This window comes from Mytilus californianus, unplaced genomic scaffold, assembly GCF_021869535.1.
Source record: "Mytilus californianus isolate M0D057914Y unplaced genomic scaffold, xbMytCali1.0.p SCAF_12, whole genome shotgun sequence".
Taxonomy (NCBI): domain Eukaryota; kingdom Metazoa; phylum Mollusca; class Bivalvia; order Mytilida; family Mytilidae; genus Mytilus; species Mytilus californianus.
In genome coordinates, this window is record NW_026262604.1 from 7222945 (window position 1) to 7237784 (window position 14840).

Genomic DNA, 14840 nt, shown 5'->3' on the forward strand with positions numbered 1-14840 from the left:
GTCTTCATCTGCGAAATTCTATTTAAAACAGATATTTTTAAAATTAGTGGTTATATATAATAAAATCGTTTTAGCCAAATTTGAATCTTATGCAACTTTTAGGTTAATAGACATATCTTAAAACTGGCTGCTAGCGGAGTAGCTGCTAGCGAGTAGCTGCTACCTTGAGTCTAGCCTCCTTGAATATACAATAACCGAAAATCTTAGAGAACATCTATTAGAATATAAGTATATTGAGGCAAAATAACCAGAGGTCAATATTTTAGAATACATAAAAATATTACAATATTTTGTTTAGGCCAACTAATTCATTCATGATTGAAATAATTTGAAAGATGAAAAATGGTTTCAGCAAAAGGCCTAGGATGTTACTAAAACACAGTTTAAAAAGGTTCTACGAAACATCGCCTTTAAAACAATGTTCTTGAAAATCTTGAAAGGAAATCTCAATCTTACTAATGGACTTTTAAAAGTTTGCAGAAATGCTGTATAAATTAGAAAATCATTTTCTGTCAGAATTGTTCTTGCTTTATATAAGTAAATGAGTTTAAAAAATCCATGAATTAGATGTGCGTTTTTGTATGTTTATTTTTGTAATACTTAACTGACTACACGTTTTTGTAAACACGTTCATTTTTTAATAATTTAAGTGCAAAAGATAAGAAATTAAAATGCCACAACGTACATTTCTTTAATTGAGATACAACTTTCACTTGACGATGGAAAAATTGTGCTCAGACCTAATGAAGGACAACTGAAGGTTAGGGTGCCGACCTATCCAAGATACTGGTAGGCAGTTGCTAGCTATCCGATGGACTGTGTTTAAGCATAGCCTTGATGGAGAAGAACGCTATGCTGCCGCAACCATGCACTATAACACTGGTGTATATTCTTGTGGGTTAAAAATGCACTGAAGAATTTATTTTGGAAAGGAAACTTGGTGCATGCTCTCTTTCTTAGACTCTCGCTATCTCTCTCTCTCTCTCTCTCGTTTTCTCTCTTTTTCTATCACACTCTCGCTCGCCTCTTCTTCTTAGCTCTCTCTCTCTCTCTCTCTCTCTCTCTCTCTCTCTCCTGTCTCTCTCTTTTCCTTCTCCTATCTCTCTCTTTCTCTCCTCTCTCCTTCCCTTCCTATCTCCTCCTCCCTCTCCTCCTCCTCTCTCTCTTCTCTCTCTCCTTGAGAAGGTAGAGGGGTCTAAATACAGCACAAACAACATTTTCCAAAAGACCAAACAGTTAAAAAATATATTTTAACAAAACGCATTTGACTAGCAGGTTGATCAACGGATGTTTTTAAACCCTGCTGATTGCCATTGGCGATTGCCAAATAAACGGATCACAAGATGGAACAAAATGTATATACAGTAAAAAGTTTGAACCTTTGCAGCGCACTTGAGGTCCCGGAAACCACCTATTTATTAATAAACACTGCGAGCAATACATTGAAACTACTACTAGGTAGGAATGCTGGCGTTTGCAAATATCAATGAAAGAAGGAAACGGTCAACTGGTCAACTGATAACTGAAATAGATGTACATTTTTGTTAATATGTCTTTTTGATTGAGTTAAGCCATTTCAATTGATATTTTATAGTGTGTCTTTCTATGTTGTAATGTTACACTACTATTTCAGGTTATGATGAAGGTTGGTGCCTGTTAAAACGTTTAAACCCTCTGCATTTGTTCGCACCTGTCTTAAGTCAGGAACCTGATGTTCAGTGGTTGTCGTTTGTTGGTGTGGTTCATAAGTGTTTCTCATTTCTCGTTTTTTATATAGATTAGACCGTTTGTTTTCCTGTTTGAATGGTTTTATACTAGTCTTTTTTGGGCTCTTTATAGCTTGTTGTTTGGTGTGAGCCAAGGCTCTGTGTTGAAGGCCGTACTTTGACCTATAATTGTTTACGTTTTACACATTGTGACTTGGATGGAGAGTTGTCTCATTGTTACTCATACAACAACTTCTTATTTCTATTAAATCCCGGATCCAATGTTGTTATTTGCAGAAATGTCATTTGCCAACACCTTTTATTCGAGTTACAAGCAGTAAAAAAACTTTGCAGAAAAAATTAGACGATCAGTATCAAAAACTCATCATAGATACCAGGATTGAAATTTTGTACGCTAGACGCGCATTTCGTCAATCAAAAGAGAAAGTGTGGATATACAAATTGTGTACGCCAGACGCACATTTCGTCAATCAAAAGAGAAAGTGTGGATATATAAATTGTGAAAAATTTCTACTTTGAACATCTGTTGTTTACTTAGAGTAACAAATATATAGATATATATATATATATTGTCGAAATCCGGATATGGTGTACAAAAACCTTTGCACCTTTTCTTTGCGGTATATCATCTTTTCCGCAAGTTTATTGTTTTCTGTTTAGTATTAAATTTATAATTAAGGTCCATTTATTACATCGGTGATCCGTTTATTTGGCAATCGCCAATGGAAGTCAGCAGGGTTTAAGAACATTTGTTGTTCGACCTGTTAGTCAAATGCGTTTTGTTAAAATATACTTTTTCACTTTTTTGGTCTTTTGGAAAATGTTGTTTGTGCTGTATTTAGACCCCTCTAACAAGAAACTTGTTTTGCATGCACACGTATAAAAATTGCGGTTTTTATCCAACGCAATCATAGGTTTGAACGTTGTTTTCAATTTAGACTTGTTTATATTTTTTCGTTTGGGATTGTATTATATTTGCCTTCGGGTTTATATGATCCGTTCATCCTGTTTTGACTCCTCAAAATTCAAGAGTCTATCCTAAATTGAGATAAATTGTATGGCTTTCCAAATACCGTTTCGATTCCTAACATCACTGAAGAGACATTAATTGTCGAAATCCGGATATGGTGTACACAAATCTTTGCACCTTTTGTTTGCGGTATACCATCTTTTCCGCAAGTTTATTGTTTTCTGTTTAGTACCTAATTTATAATTAAGATCCATTTATTATATCGGTGATCCGTTTATTTGGCAATCGCCAATGGCAGTCAGCAGGGTTTAAGAACATTTGTTGTTCGACCTGTTAGTCAAATGCGTTTTGTTAAAATATACTTTTTAACTTTTTTGGTCTTTTGGAAATGTTGTTTGTGCTGTATTTAGACCCCTCTAACAAGACATTTGTTTTGCATGCACACGTGTAAAAATTGCGGTTTTTATCCAACGCCATCATAGGTTTGAACGTTGTTTTCAATTTAGACTTGTTTTTATTTTTTCGTTTGGGATTGTATTATATTTGCCTTCGGGTTTAAATGATCCGTTCATCCTATTTTGACTCCTCAAAATTCAAGAGTCTATCCTAAATTGAGATAAATTGTATGGCTTTCCAAATACCGTTTCGATTCCTAACATCACTGAAGAGACATTAATTGTCGAAATCCGGATATGGTGTACACAAATCTTTGCACCTTTTGTTTGCGGTATACCATCTTTTCCGCAAGTTTATTGTTTTCTGTTTAGTATCAATTTATAATTAAGATCCATTTATTACATCGGTGATCCGTTTATTTGGCAATCGCCAATGGCAGTCAGCAGGGTTTATGAACATTTGTTGTTCGACCTGTTAGTCAAATGCGTTTTGTTAAAATATACTTTTTCACTTTTTTGGTCTTTTAGAAATGTTGTTTGTGCTGTATTTAGACCCCTCTAACAAGAAATTTGTTTTGCATGCACACGTATAAAAATTGCGGTTTTTATCCAACGCAATCATAGGTTTGAACGTTGTTTTCAATTTAGACTTGTATATATATATATATATATATATATATATATTATAATTGCCCAGATCAGTCTATATTTTATAAAAAGTTTGTTTTTCGGATGAACTGCTTGGTCTCGATCAAAACAGCCTGGCGTTTTAGATTTGAAAATTGAACTTTCATGAGCGGTGAAATTTCATATCACACTTGATGCAGTGGTACATGATGACTGTATTACTATTAGCTGATTTATACTTTCCCTGACCCTCTGGTCAATACCGCTTATGACGGCAATATCATTGATATTTTCTTTTGAATTTGATGTTGTGACGTCACGAAAAGAGTCTACAATGATATATATAATCGAAAGAACACATCTTTCGCAGATCATTAAAAAAGAATAATACAGTTGTTTGATTAACGAATTGTCTTGGCATCATACGAAAAACAAATTTCACCACCAAAAAGACATTTCTACACTCTCGACAATAACATTTTTTAAGACTCGTGTTTTAATTAAAAAAATTAACTGTCATTACTGGAGAAATTGCGTATCATACTCCTTTTCAACGTGTGATTCTTTCATCACAGTTCTTCATTTTTAAAATTTTAATTATGACGTGAAATTTTCTTGCTTTCTTTTCAATTTGCGTTTTTGATATCACAATAAATGGCAACCAATCCTCATATCGTCACTTAGATTAAAAGAACAGGTCTTTTCGCAGACTATTGAAAAAGAGAGATAAAGTAGGCATACAAATTGTCTAAAAATCATCAGAAAAACATATTCCTCCACCGAATCTTGTTCAATACCCGAAGAATATGGAGGATGTCATGAAAGAATTATTCTTAATCCAGACATAAAGTTTACAATAGATTTGATTATTGAACAAAAACCCTTCCAACAGGAAACCAAAGCGAAAAATATACTGTTATATCGGTGATAAACAAATCTTGTTTCCCACATCCAATAAATCAGTAATGTTATCGCTTTTTAAATTACAAAGCTTATTTATAAGAAGCTAAGCATTAGTAACCTAATAGAATATCCTTGTCTGCATGCAAATTTCCGATAATAAGGTATATTATTGTTATATTCGTCAAAACGATACATTTGTGTTCGGGAATCAGAGAGAATAATACAAGTCTGATCACACAATAAAAATAACGTCACGTCATTGATTGAATTCTTTAGACTCTTGGCTTGGGTCATCTATATACAGACTATTATGGGATAAGCCATAGTTGCTCAACCACCTGTTAACCTGTAGCAGCTGTGTAACTAAAAGTTAAAATAAACTGTAAAAATCTGTTTGAAAGGGCTTAACTCATAATATCATTTATAAGCATAAGAAATCAGTAATGAATATGTAGTGCGGCCGAAGAACGGTATTCTCTTTCAAATACATTCCACTGTGTCAAAGTTTTTCAGCTGTGTCGAACTACATTCAACTGTGTCAAATTCCGGACAACTGTGTCAAAGTATGGCCTTTTGTGTAAAAGTATGGTCTATTGTGTCAACGTATGGTCCACTGTGTCAAATTATGGTCCACCTTATCAACGTAAGGTCCACTGTGTCAACATGCAAACAACTTTGTCACAGTTGTCCTGTTAGCCAAATTTCAAACAACTGAACACAGTCCACAGTGGCAAAGTATGTTCAACTGTGTCATATAAATGTAAGTCTATGATGTTACTAGTAAAACTCAACGATCTTATGAAGATAAAGATTCTACTTTAATCATGTAACCAAATACATTTATTATAAACGAACTCATTCGATTCATTAGGAATTGATTTCCCTTCATGTCACCTTAGTTTGAGAAATGAATAGTTATAAATCTCTTCTTTGTCAAGTTTTTGAAGTGCTTACATGATCTGATATAATCGAAGGGATTTTCAATGTAAAAGAAAACTTACATATAACATATCGCAGACACGACTGATATTTACTGATTACTGAACCAATGACATATTTTAAACACAATTCATGTCTAATGCTTAATTTAACTTGACAAACTGTAGATTTGATTGTACGATTGATGAGGGTCCATATTATATTTTGTCTGGGTATAACGAATATATAACAATAAGCAAAACGACTAGAATAAAATGGGCAAACATTTAAGAATATAAAATATAGGTTTGATTGATTGATTGTTGGTGTTTAAGCCACTTTCATCACTATTGGCTCTATCGTGACTGTTTTTCTTATTGGTGGCGGAAGCCGGATTGCCCGGAGCGAACAAGCTACATTTTGCAGGAAAACTGAGAATCCTTTACAATCAAGATTGTAGACAAATGCACCTGCCAAATGCAGGGTTCGGGTTCATTACATCAGTGTTGAGAGGCCAATGATGAAGTAAATGAACTACTGAGACCACTCGGCCATCGAAGCCTCTGTAAAACTTAGAATGGTTTTCTTTTACAAATTGTGACTTGTGTACTGATAAGTCGTTGAGAGATCAACAGTTTATTGGTATACAGACCCCCGGAGAGGGTGAAAAACTGAAAGTACAAAATAACAATCATAAGCATAATATTAAGGCAACACTTATACAATAAATGTCAAATAGTAGTACATTCACAAAGAAAATGGTTATACAGTTCAATACAAGTAACTCTTGTACACTACACTTCGAAATACAACATAAATATATCAGAAAAAGATTGCACACACGTATCTAAATATGCAAGAAAATTGAAAGGTTGCATTTGTCATTGACTGTACTCTTCATACCACGCACGATATAAAATTTACACACGTTAAGACTGTGCGGGACTGTATTTCTAGAAAATTCGAGCGTGACCCTTGTCTACATCAATAAAACACAAAAATAAATCCTAACATGTGGGATTGACAAATAATGAATGGAATTTAAGGGAGAAATGCATACATAAAAAATACAAACAGTACTGTATATTCACAGCGGCAATATTTACTCATGTCGTGTGTAAATGAACACCAATAATCAAATATGAAGTTGCATAAAATGTATAATTAAACAATATGCACAACGATATAAAAAATGAGCACAAATATAAAAGGTTAACTTACTCTAGTGGTGGATAAAACTTCCAAGTAGAAAAACAACGTGTTTCAGTTTTGACAATAATCGAGGGATTGATGAGACTGGGGAATGAAATGATAAGAAAGGGACGACATGGTCAATTCGGCACTTAGTCAAAACAGTACACTCCTCCTCTGATTTCTTTATGAAATCACTACATTTTCAAAATTAAAAGATAATGTCATATGACAAATTAACATGTGTTTCCCTAACAATGTTATACTAATTGTTCGTGTATTAAATGTAATTGAATAAAACACAATGTCACTATTATAGTCAGTCAGCTTCAAGGAGAGTAACCAATTCGGTAATTGGTCTGGAATAAGTTGTGCGCTTTCCGTCTTTGACTATGGCGACTTCCACTTTACGAATTTTGCCATCCGAGCTTGGAAATACCCTGTCCACAAGTCCTACGGGCCATGAATTACGTGGCGCATCCTGATCTTTCATGAGAATTAAGTCACCAACTTGTAGATTACGACGGTCAGTTTGCCACTTTGTACGAATCTGAAGTTCATGAAGATATTCGGATTTCCATCTACGCCAAAACTCTTCTGCTAATCCTTGTGCGCATTTCCATTGAGCTTTCAACATATCCTTTGGACCGAATAAAGGAAACGGTTTCACGTCTGGTGAAGTTTTCATCGTAAGAAGTGACGACGGACTCAAAATACTGGGACACTCTGGATCAGTCGAAACTGGTAGTAACGGTCTATTGTTTATGATGGCCATAACTTCAGCCATGAGAGTAACAAGCACTTCGTGTGTAATTGTCCTACTTTTGTTTTCCAATAACAAGCCGTCGAGATTCCGACGAGAAACACCGATAAGTCTCTCCCATGAGCCGCCCATATGATGTGCATATGGTGGATTGAATTTCCAGGTAGTTCCGGATTTCAGTAAGAATTCCTTGATTGGTCCTTTTTCGACAAATTCAGGGTCAATATTGAGCTCTGATGTTGCTCCAATGAAATTAGTTCCTCGATCAGAACGAAATTGTATGATAGGACCTCTAACTGCAATTACGCGTCTCATAGCGTTGATGAAAGACGAGGTTGACATGTCTTCTATCACTTCGATATGCACAGCGCGTGTGGTCATGCATGTAAACAGTAACGCCCAACGTTTCTGGTTGGCTGAGCCTCCTCTAGTTTTACGAAATACGACGGACCATGGACCGAATGTGTCCACGCCGACATAAGAGAATGGTGGACATGGGCTAAGTCGATCTGTTGGGAGATCGGACATTTGTTGCCATTCAAGTTTTCCTCTGAGCTTCTTACAAATTATGCACTTGTTGATGAGGGTTGAAATAGAACGTTTTGCACTAATAATCCAATAGCCTCCGGCACGGATGGCCCCTTCCGTCAACTGTCGGCCTTGATGGTGTATACTTTCATGAAAATGATGAATAATAAGTGACGAAACATGGTGGTTCTTTGGAAGGATCACAGGATGGTGCGACAGGTCTAATGAATCATTTACAGGAGCGTGTTTGAGCCTTCCTCCTACTCGTACGAGTCCATCTGAACCTAGTATAGGAGACAGCTGAGCCAACTGGCTTTTTGATGTTATGCTTTTACCTTCTTGAAGCAACTTAATCTCGTCGGAAAAGGCATCCTGCTGAACTGAACGTAGTATTAAGTTTTCAGAGTCTCTTAGCAGATCGGGCGAAATAACTCCGTCTTGGTGCAGTTTCTTACGAATTACCGATTTTATAAAGGCAATGCTTCTGACGAGACGTGTCCATTGAGAAAACCTGTCGAATCTACTACATCCTAATGAAGTTTCATTAAATTCGATTTGGAGTTCTGTTTTCTTGCAGCTAACTGATGGACGAATTTCTTTGTCATTTTCTGGATCTACTAGTAAGTGATCGTGTTCATCCTGTTTGTCGTTAGTCACGAGCATGTCGGGGCCCTTTATCCAAAGACTCTGTGGAAGATCTATCGTGCTGATGGACCTAGTAGCCAAATCAGCTGGGTTTTCATTGGTAGACACATGAGACCACTGATTAGGTTGACATGAAGAACGAATTCGACTGACTCTGTTACCAACATATATGTAGAAGCGTCTTGTTTCGTTTGTCAGATATCCAAGTACTACACGACTGTCTGTATAATAATAAAAATCATCTGGGTTGATATCTAATTGATCTCGAATAATGTCGGAAAGCTCTGCTGCTAAGACTGCAGCACACAGTTCCAGACGGGGGATTGTGTGTCCGTGAGACGGGGCAACTTTGGCTTTCCCGAAAAGAAAGCTAATGTAAACAGTATTTGCACTATACAATTTAATATATGCAACAGCTGCGATTGCATCTTTAGAAGCGTCTGAGAATATGTGAACCTCCCGTTTAACACTATTGGCGAATGAAGGTCCATTGTACTTTCTAGATATACGCAAATTTTCAAGTTCGCTCAATGAATGTACTCACGATTCCCATTGCTGATTCAGTAATTCTGGAAGTGGATCATCCCAATCAATAGTAGATGAAGATGAAAGCATTTGACGCATGAGTAATTTGCCTCTAATGATAACTGGTGCAGCAAAGCCAATTGGGTCATACAGACTGTTGATTGTTGAAAGAACTCCGCGGCGTGTAAATGGCTTGATGTCGGAAGACACACTAAAGGTAAACTCGTCCAGTTCTGTGTCCCATGAGAGACCTAAGCTTCTCTGCATCGGGAGATCTGCCGATCCAAGGTCAAGGTCCTTGAGATTTTTGGCAAGGTCATCTGAATGAAATGCTTCTAGCACTAACCTGCTGTTAGATGCAACTTTATGCAATCTAAGTCTACCGTTTTCGTATAAAGTTTTCTTAGTTCTTTGAACAAGATCAATAACTCCCTCTGGAGTTGCACAAGAGGTAAGTCCATCATCTACGTAAAAGTCGTTGCTAACAAAGTCTTTCACATCAAGTTCAGCGCGTTGGACAGTTCGTCTCAGACCATACGTAGCCACTGCTGGGGACGGACTGTTTCCGAAGACGTGTACTAACATCTGATATTCTGTAAGTGGTTTTTCAAAATCGCTGTCCTTGTGCCACAGGAAGCGCAAGAAACGTCTATGTTCATCTATGACTCTGAAGTTATGAAACATTTGTTCGATATCAACGGTAACGGCGTAAGCCTCTTTCCTAAAACGGAGTAATATTCCAAGAAGGCTGTTATAAATGTCTGGACCTTTCAACAAGACGTCGTTCAAAGATAGTCCATGATGTTTTGCAGAAGAGTCAAAAACTACTCTTACACTCTCTGGTTTCCTCGGATGATACACTGCGAACATAGGCAAGTACCAGCACTCAGTACCTGGCGATAGTTTGGGTGCTATCTGGGCATGTTCTCGATCAAACAGTTTCTGCATAAAATCTAACACTTGTGTGCGCTTTACGGAGTTGCAACGTAAATTCATATCAAACGATTTAGCTCTACGCTCTGCAATTTGTTTGTTGTTTTCTAAAGAAGGTTTGTTGGGTTTAAAAGGTAGTGGAGCGATCCAGTGTCCATCATCTTGTTTGAAGAATCCCGATGACATTATATTCAAAAAGGTTTGATCCTCTATTGACACACCTTCCTTTTCGTCTAGTTTAGTCTTGTCGAAGATTGGGTCTAATTTAACTGACATCTCGCTATCACACGGAGACAATAAAGTAGGTCGTCCGTTGCCTAGGATTACAGTTTTGTTTACATTAACTACTTTTTGTCCATGAAATCTACCAAGACATACATTGCCTACAATAACCCATCCTAAAGGTAAACGCTGTGCATACGGTACTTCGTCAGCTCCTACACGGTGTTCAATAACATGGTGTGCTCTAATAAGGTCACGGCCTATCAACATCTGTATTTCAGACTGATTGTCAATGTCAGGAATACAACTTGCTATGTCCATCATGTGCGGATAACTTGAAGCTACAACAGATGAGGGTATTTCCTCCCGATTGTTTGGAATGTCATTACATTCGATTATTTCAGGTACGTTAAGACAGAATGATCCGTCAAGCGACGCTAACACGTATCCGGAAGCTCTTCGTCCACTAGTAACGAACCTTCCTGCACAAGAAGCAAGTACATATTCGGTTTCAGTGTCGTTTTCTCGGAAGAAGTTGAAGAAATCTGACGTTGCTAAAGTCCTGTTACTTTGGTCATCGATCACACAGTAAACAGTTTTGAAATGATCTGGTCTATCAGAGTGATATACTTTGGCGAGTACTATCTTAGCACATGATTTACTGGTATTGTGTATCGAGTCACATATTTTGGTGCATTTGCTGCTAATCTGTTCCTTAGAATTCTCCTCCTCGTGCTTTTTCTGGGGTTCGGCTGTAATATCTACATGTAAGGCTGACGGATGGTCACGAGAACAACACACACTGCATTTGACATCCTCTTTACACTTGTCACGGAAATGTCTCTTAGGTCCGCAACACTTGAAACACAAACCTTTCTGCTTAATTAAATCAAGTCTCTCTGACAATGGTTTAGCACGGAAACCACGGCACGTGTTAAGTGTATGATTAGTTCCATGGAGGGGACACACGTCCTCATTTTGCTTCTGAATAGGTGGTCTATTAACACTGTGTCCAATGTCGGTTTTAATGCTTGAAACTTGCGCAGGACTTCGAAAACGATTTTGTACTCTCGTTTGTCTAGATGTGGTCGGTTTGGTGTCTTGATTGTCATATAAAAATCCAGGGTCATTACGCACTTTAGCAATGTTTTGCAAGAATGGCACAAAGAAGGAGAATGGCGGATATGCTCCATGGTTTTTTGACTTATAACCATTGGCAGTAGTAGTCCATTTTTCTTGAATACTGTAAGGTAATCTGGTTACAAAACGATTCACACCTAGAGACGAATCAAAGTAAGCGAATGTGGTGGCAAACTTTTCATCTTTGCGAATAGACTCGATCTCAGCAGCTAAGTCCGCTAACTCGTAGAGTTCCTTTCGGTTATTGTTTGAAAGTTTCGGGAAGTTAACTATACGTGAGTGTAGTGACGACTCTATCATCTCTGGACTACCGAATCTAGCATCTAAGCGTTCCCATATAAGCCGCACTGCAGTAGCCGGATTATTGGCATTAGCACATCTAATGTTCTGAGCATGCTGTTTTGAGCTTGGTCCCAAAAACTTTATTAGAAGGTCCAACTGTTCCAAAGGATTTGTATCTAACTCGGTCATTATGTGTTGAAAACTAATTTTCCAAGATGAGTAATGTGAAGGCTGGTCATCAAATGATGTGAGCCTAGATGTAATCAAGTCTTTCTTCACCATAAACTTGGCCAATTCTTGTGCTTCGTTCCTCTGGGTCGGAACAAAAGGTCGTGCTGTTGGATTCAATGGTCCTAAAGAATGAACAGGAATGTTAACACTGTTTGCTTGAAAGTCATTTTCGGTCAAATGAGAAGCATGCTGTGAGCGCTGTTGCTCCACAAATTCTGCTGTACGTCGTTCTGTAATGTTATGTGTATCTGGTACTTTAGAACTACGGTACTTTCTTTCAGATATCCTGTCTACATCGGCATACTGAACTACCGGATTAGCAATTATTGGTGGTTCATAACTTTCACCATAGTCATTAGGATCATAATTCAAAGCCTTCTTAACGGCTTGCAATCCCGACTCAGCTTCGTCGACTTCTCGCTTCATAGAGAGGACGTTTCTCTCTGCTTTGAGTGTAGCTTCACGGTGCAACAGTTCTGCCTCCTCTTTGGCATATTTAAGTCGTGTCTTTGCGGTTTCCAGTTTCACAGTTTGTTTAAGAATCTCTGATTGAGCACTAAGTGACGAGTTTCTTGTTGACCCAGTATGACGGGAACTATGATGGGAGCTACGACTTTTAAGAGTTCGTTCACTATCTTGTTTGGATCTACTAGGTAGTAATTCACTAAGATGTTGTTTGACGACGGATATTTTGGCCTTTAACGCATAGAATGACACTTTAAATGATGCATGCTCGATTTCACTTTCTTTTGTCCTATATGATTTTAAGAAATCAAAATATGTGTTAGCTTCTTTTTCAAACTTTTCTGATAGTTTTGAAATTTCATCTCTGTACGTCGACGCTGTGGAGAGGTCCACCACTGGATTATCTTCTACGTCTAGTATAATAGCGTCGATATCTCTCTTACTAGTTCTAATAATGTATTGATGTCGTTCATTAGACTGTTGGAAAAGGTGATCTCCATCAGATGTAAGTGTTCTAGAAGTTCTTAACTCTCTTTCAGAAACGGATTCTGACTGTGACATGTTGAATCTATCTTGGGTTTATGTCTATAATGTAGATTTTTCACTGTACTGATAAGTCGTTGAGAGATCAACAGTTTATTGGTATACAGACCCCCGGAGAGGGTGAAAAACTGAAAGTACAAAATAACAATCATAAGCATAATATTAAGGCAACACTTATACAATAAATGTCAAATAGTAGTACATTCACAAAGAAAATGGTTATACAGTTCAATACAAGTAACTCTTGTACACTACACTTCGAAATACAACATAAATATATCAGAAAAAGATTGCACACACGTATCTAAATATGCAAGAAAATTGAAAGGTTGCATTTGTCATTGACTGTACTCTTCATACCACGCACGATATAAAATTTACACACGTTAAGACTGTGCGGGACTGTATTTCTAGAAAATTCGAGCGTGACCCTTGTCTACATCAATAAAACACAAAAATAAATCCTAACATGTGGGATTGACAAATAATGAATGGAATTTAAGGGAGAAATGCATACATAAAAAATACAAACAGTACTGTATATTCACAGCGGCAATATTTACTCATGTCGTGTGTAAATGAACACCAATAATCAAATATGAAGTTGCATAAAATGTATAATTAAACAATATGCACAACGATATAAAAAATGAGCACAAATATAAAAGGTTAACTTACTCTAGTGGTGGATAAAACTTCCAAGTAGAAAAACAACGTGTTTCAGTTTTGACAATAATCGAGGGATTGATGAGACTGGGGAATGAAATGATAAGAAAGGGACGACATGGTCAATTCGGCACTTAGTCAAAACAGTACAACTTGGATGGAGAGTTGTCTCATTGGCACTCATACCACATCTTCTTATATCTAATTAGAGGATTTAAAATATAAAAAATTGAAAAAAGTGGACCAAAAAATAAAGTATGGAGAAAAAAGAAAAAATATAAAGAAAAGAGAAAATAGTCTAAGCAATTACACCCCCATCTAAACCCTCATTCCTTTTTCTTCCTGATTATATGAAGTAAAATACTAACATCCTGTTATTAGAATTTTCTGTTTGCAGATTACAAATTCATGAACTTTGATATTAGCTTTAATGTTTTGTTAAAAATTTACATTTTCCCCTTCAATGATCCCGGGAAAACATTTAAGTAATTTGTTTTTATATGTCAGGCAACAACGAAGCATGGAGAACATTTGTATTAGTTAACTTTTATGTTTGGCTAGTAGACAGTTTGCAGTTTTAGAATTTCACCATTCTCATTAATTTTATATTTACAACATGGATAGAGGTTTTGCAATTCGCAATTTCCGAATATAATGCATTCTTTGTCATATTTTCAAAAGCGAACATCAACACATTGTGATTGGTTAAAAACTCGTTCTCAACAATAAGGCCAACAAATTATAGTTGTGTTTCCTGCCTCCTTATAACTGACATAAATGTTCATGCCTAACTTTACATACATTATGAGCGTTTTGGTTAAAAACCGTTTAATAACAGACATTTTGAGTTATTAAAGTACCATCAAAGTCCAGAACAGTTCCCTATATAGTCTAATCAAAAATCTTTTTACCTACCGACCTACCCATTTGTTTTATTTTGCCATTTTATAGCAAGAAAGAAGTATATATATTTTGTTTTATGCCTAATTGTAAATATGGGAGGTTTATAATATAGTAATTATAATGTAGTTTTTCACATGGCGAACCCCACTCTGATTAGTACTTAGGGAGCTATCATTTGATTTTTATGGGGGGGGGGGGGGGGGGGGGGGGGGGGGACTAGGATGAAAAATGTTGTCCTGCCTATTTATTTTTCCCTCTATTCG

At 36.7% G+C, this 14840-nt stretch overlaps 2 long non-coding RNA genes across 2 annotated transcripts; both read right to left on the bottom strand.

Annotated features, from left to right (window-relative positions):
• Positions 1 to 6160: 6160 nt before the first annotated feature.
• LOC127721298 (uncharacterized) lies at positions 6161 to 7578 on the bottom strand. The gene is made up of 2 exons (XR_007991113.1): positions 6762 to 7578; positions 6161 to 6211 (listed from the first exon to the last, which is right to left on the bottom strand). It is a non-coding gene; the product is annotated as an uncharacterized LOC127721298 (long non-coding RNA).
• Positions 7579 to 13085: 5507 nt separating this feature from the next.
• LOC127721297 (uncharacterized) lies at positions 13086 to 13819 on the bottom strand. The gene is made up of 2 exons (XR_007991112.1): positions 13687 to 13819; positions 13086 to 13136 (listed from the first exon to the last, which is right to left on the bottom strand). It is a non-coding gene; the product is annotated as an uncharacterized LOC127721297 (long non-coding RNA).
• Positions 13820 to 14840: the final 1021 nt, after the last annotated feature.